The sequence below is a fragment of the Heteronotia binoei genome, chromosome 1 (assembly GCF_032191835.1).
Source record: "Heteronotia binoei isolate CCM8104 ecotype False Entrance Well chromosome 1, APGP_CSIRO_Hbin_v1, whole genome shotgun sequence".
In the NCBI taxonomy this organism is placed as follows: Eukaryota; Metazoa; Chordata; class Lepidosauria; order Squamata; family Gekkonidae; genus Heteronotia; species Heteronotia binoei.
The window spans coordinates 252,919,605-252,939,762 of record NC_083223.1 but is presented as its reverse complement, the minus strand read 5'-3'; the positions used below and the strand labels follow the sequence as shown (position 1 = coordinate 252,939,762).

Genomic DNA, 20,158 nt, shown 5'->3' with positions numbered 1-20,158 from the left:
TACGGCATTATATCCTGGTGAGGTCTCCATTGTCCCCAGGCTCTAGTACAAATCCCCAGGAATTTCACAACACAGAGTTGGCAACCCTCGACACTTCCCATTGTTCATATGCAAGGAAAATTTCCCCCTTAGAAGCAGCCTGGGTTGGAATGGGGGCATCTCACTGAAGCAGGCAGAACATCTTCTTTCATAACACACAACACGCTCATCCTGCAAACGCGTGAGTGAGCTGCTGCCTGGCACACACCAACTCGGTTTCTGTTCCATGCTAGTGCATCATACATCAAAAATCCCCCATCAAGACATCAGCGAGATAAACACAAGCCAGGCCAGGCCAGACAACAAGGGGGTGGCGGTGGACAGGGAGTCCTCAGCGCTCTTTCCCCGATTTCCAAAGCATTCTTTCTCAACTCCCTCACAGCACCATATCCCCCCTGCCATCTCACCTGTCACCCATGCAGCTCCCTGCACATTTTTGTTGACATGCTCAAGATCACACCCTGTAGGAACTTTTGCCCAGAGGTGACACATTTTCCCAATTATCCTCCCAACAAGGCTAAAGTATACACGTGGCGGTGGACAATGCTGTCAGGTCGCAGCTGACTTTGGGCCACCCTGTATGGTTTTCAAGGCAAGAGATGTTCAGAGGTGGTTTGTCATTGCCTGCCTCTACACAGCAGCCCTGGTCTTCCTTGGTGATCTCCCATCTAAGTACTAACTGGGGCCAACCCTGCTTAGCTTCCAAGATCCAGTTAGCCTGGGCCATCCAATTAGGGGAAAGGATACATGGAAGGGGATATTCCTCCTTTGTCCCCAGGGAAATACAAAGATGCAAGCAGAGCCCAGGAGTGAAAGAGCAAAACAAGCAGAGAATCAAGGTGTTTACTGCAGCCACAGTATGATCATGGACAGACCATCTTAATTATCAACAAGATTAGGAACGGAGATGGAAAACGGGTCATTACAGTTCCTTATTATCTTATATTATCCACTTATTCCTCCACTTCCTCTACTACAAGCCTTGCTTTTTTCAGTTTACTCCCTTCTTACTGTGGGTCACCCCCTTCCCATCCACATTTAGACTATAAACTCCTCAGGACGGGGAGCTGCCCTTTGTTTAGTTTTCTTTAGCTGGTGATATCCTAAGAGGGGGAATACTGCTGAATACAGTCTCCTCCATGTCATTTTTAGCACTGCTAAGTCTTCTATTTGAATAGAATCATAGAGTTGGAAGGGACCTCTAGGGTCATCTAGTCCAACCTCCTGCACAATGCAGGAAACTCACAAACACCTCCCTCTAAATTCACAGGATCTTCATTGCTGTCACATGGCCATTTAGCCTCTGTTTAAAAACATCCAAGGAAGGAGAGCCCACCACCTCCCGACAAAGCCTGTTCCACTGAGGAATTACTCTAACGGTCAAGAAGTTCTTCCAAATGTTGAGCCGGAAATTCTTTTGATTTAATTTCAACCCATTGGTTCTGGTCCTACCTTCTGGGGCCACAGAAAACAATTCCACACCATCCTCTATATGACAGCCCTTCAAGTACTTGAAGATGGTGATCATATCACCTCTCAGCCGCCTCCTCTCCAGGCTAAACATCCCCAGCTCCTTCAACCTTTCCTCATAGGACTTGGTCTCCAGACCCCTCACCATCTTTGTCGCCCTCCTCTGGACCCGTTCCAGCTTGTCTATATCCTTAAAATGTGGTGCCCAAAACTGAACACAATACTCCAGCTGAGGTCTTACCAGAGCAGAGTAAAGCAATGCCATCACATCACATGATCTGGACACTATACTTCTGTTGAAACAGCCCAAAACTGCATTTGCCTTTTTAGCCACCGCATCACACTGTTGACTCATGTTCAGCGTATGATCCACTAAGACCCATAGATCCTTTTTGCACATACTACTGCTACGACAAGTCTACCCCATTCTATAACCATGAACTGGATTTTTCCTACCTAAATGCAGAACTTTACATTTATCCTTGTTAAAAATCATTTTATTGGTTTTAGTCCAGTTTTCCAGCCTGTCAAGGTCATCCTGTATCCTGTTTCTGTCTTCTTCTGTGTTTGCAACCCTTCCCAATTTAGTATCATCTGCAAATTTAATAAGCTTTCCCCTCTATTCCTTCATCCAAATCATTGATAAAGATGTTGAACAAAACAAGTTCCAGGACAGATCCCTGAGGCACTCCACTTGTCACTTCTCTCCGAGAGGATGAGGAACCATTCACAAGCACTCTTTGGGTGCGATCTGTCAACCAGTTACAGATCTACCTAACGGTAACAGGATCAACAAGGTAGTCACTTTCTCAAAAAAAGAGATCAGACATGACTTGTTCTTGAGAAAACCATGCTGGCTCTTAGTAATCACATTCATTTTTTCTAAATGTTCCAGGACCGACTGCTTGATGATTTGTTCTAAAACTTTTCCAGGTATAGACATCAAGCTGACGGGTCGGTAGTTACTCGGATCCTCTTTTTTCCCCTTCTTGAAGATGGGGACAGCATTTGCCGGCCTCCAATCTTCCGGCATCTCTCCTGTTCTCCAAGAATTTTAAAAAATAATAGCCAGAGGCTCAGAGATTACATCTGCAAGCTCTTTTAGAACCCTTGGATGCAATTCATCTGGCCCTGAGGACTTAGTTTCATTTAAAGAAGCTAGGTGTTTATGTACTTCCCCTATGCTGATCCTAGGTTGGAACTTCATACCCTCCTTATATGTTCAACTTTTGCCATGTTGAGCACCGTTCCCCTCAGAAGAGAAGACTGAGGAAAAGTAGGAATTGAGCAGTTCCGCCCTCTCTTCATTACCTGTTACAATTTCACTTTCTTGCCCTCGCAATGGGCCTACCACGTCCTTGCTCTTTTTCTTACTCCGAACATAAGAAAAGAACCCTTTTTTGTTGTTTTTAGCATCTTTGGCCAGCCTAAGCTCATACTGAGCTTTAGCTTTCCTAACTTTTTCCCTACAAGCACTGGTGATTTGTTTATATTCATCGTAAGAACATAAGAGAAGCCATGTTGGATCAGGCCAATGGCCCATCTAGTCCAACACTCTGTCACACAGTGGCCAATATATGTGTGTGTGTATATACACACACACATACATATACACACATATATACACACACATGCATATATATATACACACACACACACTGTGGCTAATAGCCACTGATGGACCTCTGCTCCATCCTTGGTTATAAGGCCCTCCTTCCAATTCCTAAACGAGTCTTTTTTATTTCTCAAGTCTTTAGAGAGCTGTTTATGGAGCCACTTCGGCTTCTTTAGTCTTTTTCCATTTTTTCTTCTCACAGGAATCGTCTGTGATTGTGCTTTCAGTATTTTGCTTTTAAGAAATTCCCACCCCTCCTGAACCCCCTTCCTCCTAAGTATTTCTGACCATGGGATTTTACCCAGCATAGTTCTAAGTTTATCAAAGTTTGCCTTTCTGAAGTCCAACCTATAAGTCTGACTATGTATAGCTTTTACCTTCCCTAAGACTGTGAATTCCAAAATCACATGGTCACTACTGCCCAGGGTGCCCACTATTTCCACTTCTTCAATTAATTCTTCCTTGTTGGTGAGAATCAAATCCAAAATAGCAGATCCCCTTGTTTCCTTCTTCACTTTCTGCAAAAGGAAGTTGTCAGCAAGACAAGAGGAATCTATTTGACTTTTCATTTTTAGCAGAATTGGACTTCAAACAGATGTCCGGGTAATTGAAATCTCTCATGATCACTGTATCCCTTCTCTGGGAGAACTTTGCAATCTGCTGTAGAAATATCTCATCCAAGTCCTCTGTCTGACTTGGTGGTCTATAGCAGACCCCCACAATAATATTACTGTTGTTTCTTACTCCTTTTATTTTTACCCAGAGACTCTCAACTGAGCTGCCAAAATATTCTGACTGGAAGTTGCTTTCCAGGGTCTTGGATGGAGGTTTCCCCCTCCCCACACCTATTGCCTGCATATGATCACACATGAAATACAAGAACTTGTGGGCATTCTCTGAAATTAATGGGCAGTAGGCTTAGAACAAATAAAAAGAAGTACTTCTTTGCCCAAAGAGCAATTAACACATGGAATTCACTACCACGGGAAGTAGTGGCAGCTAAAAGTATAGACAGCATCAAGAGGGGATTAGACATCTGGAGCAGAGGTCCATCAGTGCCTATTAGCCACAAGGTATAGATAGAACACTCTGTCTGGAGCAATGATACTCTGTATTCTTGGTGCTTGGGAGACAACAGTGGGAGGGCTTCTGGGGTCTGGCCCCACTGGTGGACCTCCTGACGGCACCTGGGTTTTGCCCACTGTGTGACAAGAGAGTGTTGGACTGGATGGACCATTCATTGATCCAACATGGCTTCTCTTATGTTCTTATGAAGCTGCCTTATACTGAATCAGACCATCAGTCCATCAAGGTCAATCTTGTGTTCTCAGACTGGCAATGGCTTTCCACGGTTTCAGTCTGAGATATTCTGAATCATCTACTACCTTGTCCTTTAATCGAGATGCCAGGCACTGAACCTGGAATCTTCTGAATGCCAAGCAGATACTCTACCACCAACAACCCTTCCTATATTATTTCACTTCATATTCTTTCATATAAACATAATATTTATTTAACCATTCATACCTCAGCTTTCTCTCCAAATGGGATCAAAGCAGTTTGCATAATTCTCATCTCCTGCATTTTAGCTTCACAACTCTGTGAGGTAAGTTACGCTGAGTGTGTGTGACTGGCCCAAGATCATCCAGTGAGCTTCCATGGTAAAGTGGGGGTTTGAACCCACCTGGGTGAACTACACAAGTGTCTATACTAGTAAAAATAATATCTATTATTTACTGTTCAGGTGAAATTATCTGTGGTCCATTAGCATAGTACTCCTTCTGAAAAATGATGCAAGCTATCCTGTAATATGTATACCACTGGAGCAGGAACCTGCCAGTTTTTTCTGAAAAGCACTACATACTTTGAGGGCTGTATCTAAATAATATAAACAATCAAATTTTTGAATGGTATCCATTTATACAATTGATTAAATGTGTGGAGACTCTGTACCATTTTTTAAAGAAACCTCCTCATTTTGGGTTTTTGCATGCAGATTTGTTACGAATTCTACTCAACAAAGAGCCAAAACAGAGAGGGCTGGCTGGCATTATACAAAACTTGCATGTCATGAGAAGAAGCAAAAAGAAAAGCTGTTACAACAACTGTTGCTACATAACAATTATTACAGCATAAAGTTTTGCCAATGAATTGACTTAAGAAATGTTAAACTTTAAGATATAGAAACCAAAGTAAAGCCCTTTCCTATATAGCTATTACCCTCCCTTAGGGCTTTTCCACATGGAATATTTTCATTGGTCTGGCACCATACTGCTTCAGTTTAGGCCCTGATTTCCACACATTTTTGTGCCTTTAGTTTTCACTTGAGTTTTGTTTGACCCCCCTCCCCTTTTCCCACCCAGTTCATTTGAGACCACTTTTACACTGAACTTTTTCTGGAAGCCAATTCTGAGTCACCCTTTTTCCTTGAGAGTAATGTTTCTGTCTGTTTTCTTTGTCCCATCCACTTCTGCCCACACACTTTCTAAAGACTGGACTATCCTCGCCGTCCAACCACTCCGTCTCCCCACCCACTCCCAAAGACAAGTGATTCCTTTAAAAAAAAAAAAAGAAGCACTATCAAGGCTTTTTTGGTAGAAAAAGTCCATCAGAAACTTATTTGCATATTAGAACACACCCCTAACACCAAGCCAGCTGGAACTGAATTCCGGTGTGTTCCTGATAATAATAATAATTTTAAAAAACCCTAGGCAGTGGCCAGTATAATACTGATATATTGCTAGAGCATGGTTACAGTAGGTTTAGCAGGTTCATGAACTCCCAGCATTCATTTTTGTTTAAAGTAAGTCTCTATCATAAAAAAAAAAATCTCCTTCCCTCCTTCTTCATTTCCTTCCTTATGGAGATATTTTCCTTATATCTCATGAGGGAAAAAGCTAAATACTTACTTAAAAAAAATAAAAGCTGGGGATTCAGAGAACTTGCGAAGTCTATTGCTATAATGCTCCAACAATATACCAATATTTTAGTGCCATTTTTAAAGGGTACTGTGATGCCAATCAGGACAGAACCCTCCCTTGAAAATCCTTGATTATTTAAGGTAACTGCAGAAGAAAATAAACTGATTCCACAACTGTGAAAATGCAAAGGAAGCAGATATGCTGAAGAACTGTGCCCAAGCAGATTCCAGTGCTTGTGCACAGACTGCCAGGAACATAAGGAGTTGAGCATGCAGAAAAGGCGTTAGTCACATTGCATATTTTCAGAAGGTCATATGTTCTTCAGTATGTCTTGTGTGATCTTTTTTTGGAGGGGGAAGGGGTTAGTCCCGAAAGCTTTTCAATGGGGGAGTACATGATTTCCATATATTAGAATCCAAATTATATTTAGATATTTTCGAAATTTGTTTTCAGTGAGGTTAACAGCCAAAATTTCAGATTTTGTCATTTTTTTCTCAAATCCAGAAACCTTGCTTGCAATAAATTCTGAGTTGCCATAGCCTAGGGGTCGCCAAACTGTGGCTCAGGAGTCACACGTGGCTCTTTCACCCATATTGTGTGGCTCTTGAAGCCCCAACCACCTAATCGGTTGACCTAGAAAAGGCATTTCTCTCTTTAAATCACTTCTCCAAACCAAGCCAGCCAGTAGCTTGGAGAATGCATTTAAAGTTGCTTTCTTTCCACCTCTCCTCCTCCCTCCCCTACCTATCCACCCAGCCATCCTTCCTTCCTTCCACCTTGCGACTCTCAAACATTTGATGTTCATGTCTTGCAACTCTCAAACACCTGGCATTTATTCTTTGTGGCTCTTATATTATAACTAAGTTTGGCTATCCCTGCCATAGCCCCTTGATTATTTCCTACTGTTTTTCTAGGGAAACATTTCCTACCTGACTCACAGTTGCCAACCTCCAGGTGATACCTGGAACTCTCCCAGAATTATAACTGATCTCTAGATCAACAAGATAAATTTCCTTGGAGAAAACGGCTGCTTTAGGGAGTAGACTCAATGACATTCTACCCTACTGAGGTCCCTCCCCTCCCAAACCTCACTTTCTGCAGGCTCCACCACCATATTTCCAGGAGTTTCTCAACCCAGGGCTGACAGCCCTGTTGATATTGAATTCATAGGTTCCCAATTGTTTACTCTCACTATACTGACTGGACTGGGCCCTTGATTGTCTCCAAGATACCATCCTAGTCAGGGTATCATTATAGAGTTAAAGACTGACAACACTGAATTTGAATATAAGCTTATCTGGACTAGAACTTGCATCTGAAGAAATAGTCCCTAAAAGTTGCCAATGCTGGGTTGGGAAATACCTGAAGATTTTGGGGGTGGAGCTCGGGGAGGGTGGAGTTTGAGGAGGAGAAGAAACTTAGCAGAATATATAGCCATATAGTCCAATTTCCAAAGCAGCCATTTTCTCTAGGGGACAAGTCTTGGTCACAGGGCCAGATCTAGGAGGGAGCAGAGGGCGTGCTTGCCCTGGGAGCTGCTGGGTCGGGGGGGGGGCAAATTGGGTATGGAGTCCATTCTATTCTATGGGCCCATAAGGGGATGTAATTTTTTAATTTTGCCCTCTGCTCAAAAAACATGTAGATTCAGTCCTGCTTGGTCATATGGAGATCAGTTGTAATTTTATTTTCTTTTAAATGTGGTTTATTATGGACAGCATTTTCATTGTTATTCTGTGCAACGGAATCACAGGCAGGCATTGGATTGAAATAACAGGTGTCACAAAGAGCTTTCCCATACTCCAAAGCCAGGGAAATAGTGTTGATCACAGCCTCATTAGTGCAGAATGCCACTGGGCTTTCTCAGCCCTCGGTTGTACCTTAGCTTCTCCCCTTGGTCTTCCTTCCCCATTCCGGTAGGCTTCCCAAACCTCCCGCTCTGGCGGGAGACTTCTGGGTTCGCAGCCTCATCTCCCCCTCTTCAAAACTCTGGAAGCGGGGGTGGGGGGTGGAGGGGGGGGAGAACATACCTTTAGGCTTCATGTTGTAGAGCTCCTGAGCCGTTTGCAAAATGTCTGCCCCTTTAAGGCTGGGCAGGAAGCAGAAAGGGCTTCTGAGAACGGCCCCTCCCTTTCTTTTGCTTTCGTTTTCACAGGAAGTAGAGTTGTCCAGAGGAAGATCTGGTAAGTGTGTGTGTGAGAGAGGAAGGGGGCAGGGGATTCCCTAGTTTGGAGGCCCTCCCCCCCTTTAGAAAGCGTGGGGGGGAGGGAAATGTCTACTGGGCACTCTATTATTCCCTATGGAGAACGATTCCCATAGGGAATAATAGGAAATTGATCTGTGGGTATTGGGGGCTCTGGGGGGGCTATTTTTTGAGGTAGAGGCACCAAATTTTTAGTATAGCATCTAGTGCCTCTCCCCAAAATACCCCCCAAGTTTCAAGACGATTGGACCAGAGGGTCCAATTCTATGAACCCCAATATATGGTGCCCCTATCCTTAATTATTTCCTATGGAAGAAAGGCATTTTAAAAGGTGTGCTGTCTCTTTAAAGGTGATGGCCAGAACTCCCTTGGAGTTCAATTATGCTTGTCACATCCTTGTTCTTGGCTCCACCCCCAATGTCTCCTGGCTCCACCCCCAAAGTCCCCAGATTTTTCTTTAATTGGACTTGGCAACCCTACATTCCGGAAAGAGCTCTCAGTGACCTTAACCCAAAAAAGACAGTTCTGCTGCCCTTGCCTGCCAGCTCTCCCCCAAATTTAAAATTTTCTATTAAAAAGTTATCCCGCTGGGGAGTCAGCGGGCAAGCAGTTGTAATTTTTTAAGATCTCCAGGCTCAAAAAGGGTTGCCAGCTCCAGGATATGAAATACTTGAAATACTTGGAGATTTGGGGGTTGAGCTTGAGGAGGGTGAGATTTGGGGAGGGGAGGGACTTCAATGCAGTATAATGCCATAGACTCCCCCTTCCCCCTTCCAAAGCGGAATTTTTCTCCAGATGAATTGTAATCTCAAGAGATCTGCCAGCCTGGAGACTGGCAACCATAGGCTCCACCTGGAGGTTTGTAATCCTAGTATGCCTTAGTTAACAACAGTATGCTGAAATAAAATGTAGGCAGATTTTTAGGGTACCACTAGACACTTATTTTTGCTTGGAACAACTCCTGTTCTGCTACAGGTTGGTAAAGGTAAATTCAATAAAAGTGAAGTCTACCTTAAAGCCTGACAACATTTAAGTCTTTAAGGTAGCACTGTTTCATTACACTGCTATAGACCAAGGAGGCTGACCTTCTGGAATTATAAGTGTAATGTACTGGGAGACGAGACGTGGTTAAGGCATTGGTCTTTAATCGCTGGTACATTACAGAACTGAGGAACACGCGGCCGGGTCCGCTAATATATACATGCACCCCGGATCAACCCCCCTGCTGGCCAGCCCAATCCTGGCCAGTTAAACTTCCCGCGCTTGGTCTTGATTGGCGGTGACTATTCCCGCGCTGCGCCAGGTAACCCGAGGACGTCCCGGCTTGCGCGGCGCGGGTGCAGAGTCCGATACTCTACACTCCTCCCCCCTTAGTTTAAACCACATAGTCCCGGAGGTACGCAGGTGTTCTCCGTTCCCGTGTCGATCTCCTCGGGGTCGCTCTTGGTGCGGAGGCTGGTTCCGTTGTGGGCGATGCTGCTTCTGGCTGCGGGATGTTGGGGTCTGTTTCGGGCTCCGGCTCTGGTTCGGTGTCTCTGGGGGCGTCATACGTGGGTAGTTCCTGTATTGGCGAGCGCCCCTCCGGACCTTCGGTTGCCCGCGGTTCCCTATTCCCTACCTCCTCTGTTACTTCAGGTAGGGTGCGGCGGCGCAGCTGATCTATGTGTCGCCTTAGTACCTGGCCCCCTTCGGTGGTCACTTCGTATGACCTGGAACCTGTCACCCTAAGGACTCTCCCCGCGACCCACTCGGGACCGCTTGCGAAGTTCTTCGCGTATACCGGGTCCCCCGGAAAGAACCCCCGCACCGCCTCCCGGACCTCTGGGGACCCGCGGACCTCGGGGGCCCGGTCGGGGTGCAGCCTGTCTAGGCGTGTTGTCAGTTTCCTCCCCATAAGCAGTTCTGCGGGGCTGGATCCCGTTATCGGGTTTGGGGTGATCCTGTTGTGGAACAGGAAGGCTGAGAGGCGGTGGTCCCAATCCCCTTGTACTATTCTCCCCAGTGCTTCCTTGGTGGTCCGCACCATCCGCTCCGCCTGGCCGTTGGTGGCCGGATGGAAGGGTGCGGATCTTATGTGTCGTATGAGGTACCTCTCCGTGAACTCCCTGAATTCCCGGGAGGTGAATGCAGTTCCGTTATCCGTCACCAGGGTGTCTGGGATCCCGTGCGTGCATAGGACCCTCCTGAGTGCCCGGACGGCTGCTGCCGTGGAGGTCGAGGCTACTGGAATCACCTCCAGCCATTTTGTGTAGGCGTCCACAAGTATAAAAAAGATTTGGCCCTGATACGGGCCTGCAAAATCTAAGTGGAGGCGGGACCATGGTCGCCTGTTAGACTCCCATCTGTGGGCCGGGGCTGATGGGGGATCGGGCCGGGATTCTTGGCAGGGTTGGCACCTCCTCACCCACCCCTCTATCTCCTCATCCATGCCCGGCCACCACACATAACTACGGGCCAGGGCTTTCATCCTCACGATGCCCGGGTGGGTCTCGTGGAGGTCTTCCAGTACCTGCTTGCGCAAGGGGGGGGGGACTACCACCCGGCTGCCCCAAAGCACACACCCCTTGTGGGTTGATAGCTCGTCCTTCCTGGACGCGAACGGCCTGAACGCGTCTTCGACTTTGCCTGATGGCCACCCCCTCCCCACCCAGTCCCTGACCCGTGCCAGGATGCGGTCCCTCCCTGTTGCCCGAGCCACCTCCGCCGCGTGCAGGGGGCGCTCGGGGAGCGATTCCATGAGCATTACCCCGTGTGCAGGGGCGGGGTCCGGTTCTGTCATGGGGAGCGGCAGGCGGCTGAGGGCATCGGCGTGTCCCATGGCTTTACCCGGGCGGTGGACCAGTTCATACGTGTAGGAGTTCAGGAACTGGTTCCACCTCAGGACCCTCTGGGATAGGATTTGGGGGGTCTGACGGTCTGGAGCTAGGAGCCCCAGGAGCGGCTTGTGGTCAGTGGCGATGGTGAAACGCCTACCGTAGAGGTAGTCGTTGAACTTGTGCACCCCCGCCACGATCGCCAAGGCCTCCTTGTCGATTTGAGCGTAGTTCCGCTCCGCTGGGGATAGAGTCCGTGAATAGTACGCGACTGGCACTTCCCTCCCGTCCGGGAGTTGGTGCCCCAAAACCGCTCCTACTCCGTAGGGGGAGGCGTCGCAAGCTAGGATCAGGGGTAGGTTTTCGTCGTAGTGGTGAAGTACCGCGTTAGAGACCAAGAGGTCCTTCACTGCTTGGAACGCCGCGGCTTGGCGTTGGCCCCAGACCCACGGGGCCTGTTTATCCAGCAAACGGTGCAACGGTTCCGCTACGGCGGCTTTGTGCGGTAGGAACGTGTGATAAAAGTTCAACAATCCTAAAAAACTCTGTAGTTCTGCCTTGCATTTGGGCGCAGGCGCCTGGACTATGGCCCTGGTCTTGTCCGCCGTCGGGTGTATCCCCGCCGCGTCCACGGCGAACCCCAGGAACTCCACTCGCGGGACACCTAACAAACATTTCTCCTTTTTGACTCTCAGCCCCGCCGCTTGGAACCGTCTGAGGACCTCGCGCAGGCGGCAGCAGAACTCTCCTTCATTGGGGGCGGCGATTAAAACGTCGTCAAAGAAGGGTTGAACTCCGGGGATCCCTTTAAGGAGAGAGTCCATTATGCTCTGGAATATCCCCGGAGCCACACTGACCCCGAACTGCAGCCTTTTAACCCTGAACGCGCCCCTGTGGGTCACAATCGTCTGCGCCTCCGCTGTCTTAGCGTCGACCGGCAGTTGCTGGTATGCTTGTGCTAAGTCCAGCTTCCCAAAAACCTTCGCCCCGGCTAGCGCTGCTAGGACGTGGCTGACCACCGGGACTGGGTAGGGGTTGTCTTGTAGCGCCTTATTGATCGTGCACTTGTAGTCAGCGCAGATCCTCACCTCCCCATTGGGTTTGACGGGCGTTACTATGGGGGTTTCCCATTCCGCGTATGTTACCGGTTCTAAGACGCCCTGGGCCGTTAGGCGGTCCAGTTCTGCCTCTATTTTCGGCTTGAGGGCGAACGGGACGCGCCTCGCTTTAAGCCTTATGGGCCTGACCATTGGGTCAATCGGTAGGGTGATGGGCGGACCCTTATAGCTCCCCAACGACCCGTCAAAGACCTCGGGGAACTCCCGGCAGACCCCGTCGAAAGTGCTTGCCTGCAAGTGGTCCACCCCCACCAGCTGGATCCCCAGGGGATTGAACCAAGCCAACCCTAGAAGTGTGGTCAGTTGGCGCTTGACCACTAGGATGTCTAGGGGCCCCCTGAAACCCCTTCTTTCCACATGCACCCGGGCCCACCCCACGATGTGTACTGGGTTCTTCTGAAAGTCCCTCAGTACGAAGTCCGCTGGCCTCGTTTGAAGGCGGCGGCGGGGGCATAGTTTCTTGAGGGTTTCCTCCGAAATGATAGAGATGGAGGAACCCGAGTCCACTTCCATGGTGCAGGGGGCGCCCTCGATTAGGACCGACATTTTGACCTTGTCTGGGGCCGAGAGGGGCAAGTTCAATACCTGCAGAGTGGTGGATGCCGTCGTGTGGGTGTCCAGGGAGTCGTGATGCGCTGATGGTTGTCGGCGGCTGTTCTTGGCCCGGCAAGCCCGAGCGATGTGGCCCGTCTTTCCGCAGCTGCGGCAGTCCAGGTTGCGGTACGGGCAGTCCCGGCGCTCGTGGGGGTCGCCGCAGCTGGCGCACCTGGGACCGGTGGTGGCGGTGGCCCTCTCCGTCGCTCGCTGTCTAGCGGGGGCCCTTGTGTCCGTTCTTTGGGGCCGTCGGAGTTGGAACGCTTCTTCCTCTGTTCGGTCTTCTGGCTCCGTTTCTCCTTGGTGGACTGCTTCACCTCGTGGCTGGCCGAACGCCTTGGTGGCCCTCTCGAAGGCCGTCGCCTCGTTGAAGGCTTGTTGTAGCGTTAGCTCCTCCTTCGCGAAGAGTTTCTGCTGCAATCGCTCGTCGCGGAGGCCCCAGACGAAACGGTCCCGCAGGGCTTCGTCCCTTTTATCAAAGTTGCAATTTCCGGCGATCTGCCGAAGGGCCGCCAGGTAGACCGCCGCTGTCTCCCCCGACTTTTGGTCCCTCTTGTGGAAGAGGAATCGGCGGGCGACGATGGACGGTTGGGGTGAGAAGTGGCCCGTGAGGAGCCTCACGACTTCCCGGTAGGTCCTCTCCGTCAGCTTAGCTGGAGCGGAGAGACCTCGTGCGATCTCGAAGGTCTCTTCGCCACAGACGCTCAGCAGGACGTCTCTCTTTCTTTCGTCATCGTCGATCAGGTTCGCCCGCAGGTAGCACTCGACCCTTTCGGTGTAGGTCTCCCATCTCTCGGGGTGCTCCGGGTTGAATTCCGCAAGATGGCCCGTCGTTACACTCGAGTTCGCCATGGTGGCGGCGGGCTGCCCGATCCTGCGGTCTCTCGCCGTCCTCGTCTCCTGCCGGACCTATCTAGATCCCACCTTCGTCGCCAGTGTAATGTACTGGGAGACGAGACGTGGTTAAGGCATTGGTCTTTAATCGCTGGTACATTACAGAACTGAGGAACATGCGGCCGGGTCCGCTAATATATACATGCACCCCGGATCAACCCCCCTGCTGGCCAGCCCAATCCTGGCCAGTTAAACTTCCCGCGCTTGGTCTTGATTGGCGGTGACTATTCCCGCGCTGCGCCAGGTAACCCGAGGACGTCCCGGCTTGCGCGGCGCGGGTGCAGAGTCCGATACTCTACAATAAGGATCTCAATCACTCAAGTAACCAAATTTACATGACTATAGCTCTTCCACAGGCCAACATTCTCATCCATTAGTAAGGAAATGAGGGCCAGATGCAAATCAGATTAAGATGCATGGTCTCTGCAACAGAGCAATGTCTCACCGGGCATTTGAATCCAATAGATCTTGAAGGGGGGGGGGGGGTGTTATTTGCCTCAAATACAACCCACAGCAAAGCCATTCACCAGAAAAGACACAAAGTACTTTCAAACAGGGGTCAAATGACTCCAGATTCCCCTAGAATCCCTGTGGTCCACAGCTGTATTTTACATTTAGGATGCAAAATGGCACAGCAGAAGCCAAAGGAGATGGATGACCTTTGAAAAGGTAAATTGCAGCTGCAAGAACCCTTAAAACAGCCCCAAGAAGAGAGTCAATTTACAAAACAATGCAGAAAGAAGGTTAAACCCCTCTCCAACACCACATGAGCAAACCAAGAGCACATATAGAGTCAGGTGGGGAGGTTAAAATAGCCCACCCTTCAAACTGGCCCTTTCCCCATGGTAGGGTCACCAGTCTACAGATGGGGCCTGGGTTTCTCCTAGAATGACAACCCGTCTCCAGAGCCAAGTTCCCCTTGAAAAAATGGCTGTTTTGGAGGGTGGTCTCTATGGCATTACAATGGGTTGAGGTCCTTCCCCTTCCTAACCCCACCAGGGCCAGCCCTGTCACTAGGCAAACTAGGTGATTGCCTAGGGCACCACCTTTTGGGAGCACTAAATTGGGGGCTCCCCATGTGACTCGGTTACATTATCAGTGCCAGGAGGAGGGGCACCAGAAGTTAGCTTTGCCTAGGGTGCCAGACAATCCAGGGCTGGCCCTGAACCCCACTCTCCCCAGGAGAGGGCAACCCTACTCCCAGGGAAGATGATCTCTAGAGATCAGCTGTAATTCCAGAACTCCAGACCGTACCTGAAGGTTGGTAACCTTAGGTACAGGGTCCAATCAGCTCAGACCCCAGCAAATGACAAATGTACATCTTACATCTGGGTGTAGGGCAGGAGAGGACACCAGAGCCTTCCCTGATAAGTTCGCATTATCATATACGATCAGACTAAAGTTGCCTTACTTAGACCATTGTTTTAGTTGCCAATTCTGACCAGCTGTGGCTCTCCAGGGCATCCTCTCCCAGTGCCTGCCCCTGAGATCCTGCAACTCAGAGATCCCTAAACTAGTGCTCATGGGCACCATGGTGGTGGCCCCTGTCACCTTTCCAGGTGCCCGCCAAGTGTTTTTAGAATGTGTGTGTACCCAGGCGGGCCTTTTGCCCTGCAGGGCTTCTGATTGGCCCCTGAAGACCCGCTTAGCAGCTGCCACTGCAGCACAAGGAACTTCACAGCATGACTGAAGGTAAACTATGTGTATGCAAGAATATGTGTTGACATTATGGGTTCCTTTTTAAAAGGTGTCCAGTTAAGCAGCGTTTGTGCATGAAATGTTGTGTTCATGTTAAGAGTTATAAATAATTTCACTGCCCAACGTTTTGCTCTTCGTTCCACCTCCTGCAGCACCTCCTGCACCTTGTATTAGCATTTTAAAGATTCCAGCAAAGTCAAAAAGTGGCCCAGCCCCATTTTGCCCTGCTGTAACCACAGGCATGGAGACTGGATCTAGGACATTATACAAAGTGTCTGCTCAACAACCCATGTCCTATAAGTTCTCTGGGTTCAGCATTCTTTGCAAAAAGCTCAGCAAACAAATTGCCAGAGTGGCCTAGTAGAAGTTACTCCTCTCATAAATCATGGACTCCTTCCCACCCACTTCCAGTTTAAAACAGTTTATTCTCAGACCAGCTTGTGAGGATGGATGAAGGATGTTTGGTCTTCTTGAGTTTCACCAAGCTCCTCAATGAATCCTGAAATCCCCCAGTGAACCAAATGTTCTCAAATAAGATGTAAGCAACAAGCTCAACAAATAGTTTTGTAGCATCTGAATATCTAATCTGCAAGTGCGTATTGAAATATTTAGGAACAAACCACTATTGCGGCCTCTTTTGAAGCACCATTTCCAAAAGGCCAAACCAGGGTTGCCAGCTCTGGGTTGGGAAATTCCTGGAGATTTGGGATTAGAGGACAGGGTATAATGACACAGAATCTACCCACCATTTTCTCCAGAGGAACTGATCCTTGTCATCTGGAGATCTGTTGTATTCCCAGGAGATATCCAGCCTCTGCCTGGAGGTTGGCAACGCTAGCTAAGCCAGTGAAGAGACTGAAACCAAAGCTGACTTTTTTAAAATAGTTAATCAGTCATTGCCACTGCAATAACGCAAGTTACACAGAACTCTTCAACGGACAGAATGGAAAACAGCAGAGATCAAAAGTTAAAGTACGGATGCTGTTCTCAGCATCAGCCAAATGCTGTCACAAGAGCCCTCAGAGAGCAAAGAAAGGAGTGTACAAATTCAGAATGACTGGCCCTGGGGAGTTTAAAAATGCTTTTTGCCCTCTTGGCAGAAAGAGGTGCTTCTCTTTCAAGCCATTATGTACTTAACAGCATTCAACTGGGTATGCAAAATATTTCATTTTTTACAAATTGTATACTACTTCCCTATGTTTCTCATCATGGAGCAAGTGTTTTAAGCACTCCTTAAAACACTTTAAAGATCCTTCCTTACTCACAGTTGGGAAGTTAGAAGTAGAGTACATCTCCCCTCCTCTGTCAATGTGGAGAGATTTAGAGGGGGGGAGGTTTGAGGGGGGTGGGGTAATAGGGGCTTTCCTCATCTCTCTCCCCCGACTGAACCAAGCAACTTAGATGACAAACTGCCACAAGCAGCCAGCAACCATGTACCACAAGAGAAATACTTACAGTCAGCGGAGAAGAACCAAGACTGTTTACAGCAGTATGGAGAATAAACAGAGGGTGTTGGTCAGCGTGTGCAGAGAGCATTTCCCTGAGCACCAAGTAGCAATATCCTAACACATCTTAGGAAGAGCAACTCCCAGCAAAAAAAAAAAAACCAGGAAGTTTCATTGCTGAATGAGGATCTGAATATGGGTCTCCCTGTCTCAGATACACACTGCTGTCCTGACAGGATCTCGCCTCCTTATGCCACTTGGTACAGGCAGCAGGAACTTTTTTCAGTCCCATGCCACTTTATGAGGCAGAGAGCCAAAGGTTAAAGAGAAAGTGACGGCGCTAAAAATCACAAGAGAAGACAGCTACACCCTAGAGGAAAGCAATAGTAAGCCACAACACCAAGAAGAGACTGATTTGAGCACACACACACAGCAGCAGCAGCTGTTTCCCACCCCATTGCCTTAAAAAAAGGGAAATCTCTTTCAAATCAGTGTTCTGTTTTCTCAACAGAGGGAACTCAAACCCACTTCAAAAGGTATTCTTTCTGACCTAATTTCCCAGTTCCAGATAGGAAAAGATACAGCTCCTTATAATTGGTATTTGAAGGCACTCTGCAGATGCTCAAAGGCACTGCATTATCACTTTACCTACTTCACACTAAAACTGGCTAAGCCCTATCTTCCTCTGTATCTCAGAAACCCCCCTGAAGCTGTAACGATTTTTATTTATTTATTGCATTTATATCCCACCCTCCCCTAACAGGGTCAGGGAGGCTAACAACAGTTATAATAAATAATAATAAATAAATAAATAGTAGAGTCCAGTAGCACCTTTAAGACTAACTAACTTTATTATAGCATAGGCTTTCGAGAAACACAGCTCTCTTTGTCAGATGCATATTATTTATTTAGTTAAGGGACCCTGAGTACATGCACAGCACTGCACTGCTAAATAGCCACACGTGTCCCCTCCAGGTTTTATATTAGTGGAACAGTGTTCCCGCTCAGGTTGATGTAACTTCCACCTAAATTCAAAACCTGCAACTTTTTGTTTTACACATTAAACTCTGAGCTCAGTTGTCACCCGTCACATCCCACCAGAGATGAAAAAGAACAGCATGATTTTGATTTTAAAACATATTAAGAGAGGAGAGTTTAGGTTATTTCACAAAACAAAATGCAAACAAAACTTACCCTTTGGCAAGTGAGCAAACCATTCCCACCAGCTTAATTCCTCAGTTTCCCCCAAAAGTTAATTTCATTAGAAGTGGAATTTGATGGACAGGAGTATGCTCAGGGAATTAAAACCACAAGGTCCAACAAGAACATGCTGGGATTCCTGTAGAAAGAAACCCCAAACTGCTGTGACTCTCTTAATTTGAATATTTTTCGCTGTCTCCAGCCGCAGCCTCCTTTTCCTCTTCCTCTTTCTGTTGCAGCCTCCTAAGTCTGACACCAAACAAACCAGGAACAACAGCCCTTTTTTTTCTCTCTCTCTCTCTTCAAGATCTGGAGTTAACCCTTTCTCCTTCTAGCCAGTAACTGTTTGTTTCTATAACCCTGATGGGTAATGGTTCGTTGCTCCTTGCCTATCTTTTCCTTTCTAAGGGGAGCTGGGGCCTGGGGGTGGGGTTGTGAGGAGATATATAGCTTAATCTAAACAACTGATCCGAGGTCGGTAAAATGAGTACCCAGCTTGCTGGGGGGAAAGTGTAGAAGACTGGGGAAGGCAATGGCAAACCACCCCGTAAAAAGTCTGCTGTGAAAACATTGTGAAAGCAAAGTTACCCCAGAATTGGAAACGACTGGTGCTTGCACAGGGGACCTTTCCTTTCCTTTCTAAACAATTGATAGTGAAACTGGCCCACTGTTGCCCAGTGAACACTAACTTCGTATGTTTTCCTTCGTAGGGCAAAGATCTAAACCAAGGGCCCATGATAACACCTGATTTTTTGAGAGAGAAAATGGTAGGAGTATTCCCCCCCCCCCCCGGCACATAGTTAATTTGTAGAATTCACAAAGTCATGGAAAACTGGGCTTTTGGTGGCTACTAATCACGATGGATACCTACTCCCTCTAGTACTAGAGGTAGTGTGCCTCTTTCAATCTTTATGGGAGCACAGGCAGGATGCTGTTGCAGTACTTGTACCCCACGCAGGGAAAAGAACAAGATGTATAGGAAAGGTTGCTTTTTTAAAAAATGACTTAAGAACACACCAAATGTGAATGGAAACACTTTCAGAACCCGAATAACTTCAGCGCTGGTCTACTAACTACCATCTCCATCTCAGTGGAACAGGCTTCCTCGGGAGTTGGTGAGCTCTCCTTCTTTGCAGAGGCTAAATGGCCATCTAACAGAGATGCCAGCCTCCAGGCGGGATCTCCTGGAATTACAGCTTATCTCCACAGACTAACAATATCAATTTCCCTAGAGAAAATGGAAGCTTTGGAGGGGGAAGGCTCTGTGGCTATGTACCCTACTGAAGTTCTTATCCTCCCCAGGCTCCATTCCCAAATCTCTAGGATTTTCTCAACCTGGATCTTGAAGCCCTACCCCCATCCCTCTCCAGTGGCCAGGGCGGGGACCCTTCCATCTGACAGCAGTGCTGATTCTGTGACTTTAGGCAGATGGGATGGTGAGAGGCAGAGCAGGAAGGAATGATCCAATGCTCGACTCTTGTGGCCCCTTCCTATATGCTGTGGGGTAATTCTGATCTTCACTTTGGGGTCAGGAAGGAATTTTCCAACAGGCCAAGGCCATATTGGCCCAGAGATCCTACAGGTGTTTTGTTGTTTGCCTTCCTTTGGGCACAAAGCAGGGGCCACTGGGGGAATGAAGGAAGGGTTTGCCATCTCTAGGTTGGGAAATACTTGGAGATTTGGGGAGGGGAGACTGAGGAGAGTGGTGTTTGGGAAGGGGAGAGATTTGGAAGCCTACCTTCCAAAATAGCCATTTTCTCCAAGTGAACTGATTTGTGTTGCCTGGAGATCAGCTGCACTAGTGAGAAATCTCCAGCTACCACCTGGAGGCTGGCAACCCTATGGGGGGTAGCTGTGACTTTCCTGCATGGTACAGAGGGTTGCATTAGATGCCCTTTGGGATCCATTCCAGCTCTATTTCCCAGAATGCCATGCCATTCGGTCTTAAAGGGGCAGTAGCATATAAACAAACATAAAACTCACATCAACTATTACTCCCTTCTACACAGGTTAACTCAGCCTTCCATCCTTCCGAGGTCAGTAAAATGAGTACCCAACTTGCTGGGGGTAAAGTGTAGACGACTGGGAAAGGCCATGGCAAACCACCCCGTAAAAGTCTTCAAGAAAATGTCCTGATGTGACGTGATCTCA

At 48.1% G+C, this 20,158-nt stretch overlaps 1 protein-coding gene across 1 annotated transcript in view; it reads right to left on the bottom strand.

The window, feature by feature from the left end:
- ARHGEF2 (Rho/Rac guanine nucleotide exchange factor 2) overlaps positions 1-18,265 on the bottom strand; it is a 205,905-nt gene extending 187,640 nt beyond the window's left edge. The window contains exon 1 of the mRNA XM_060253329.1: positions 18,002-18,265. The gene's annotated coding sequence lies outside the window, so the exon portion shown is untranslated. The remainder of the gene's footprint in view (positions 1-18,001) is intronic.
- Between the last annotated feature and the right edge of the window lie 1,893 nt (positions 18,266-20,158).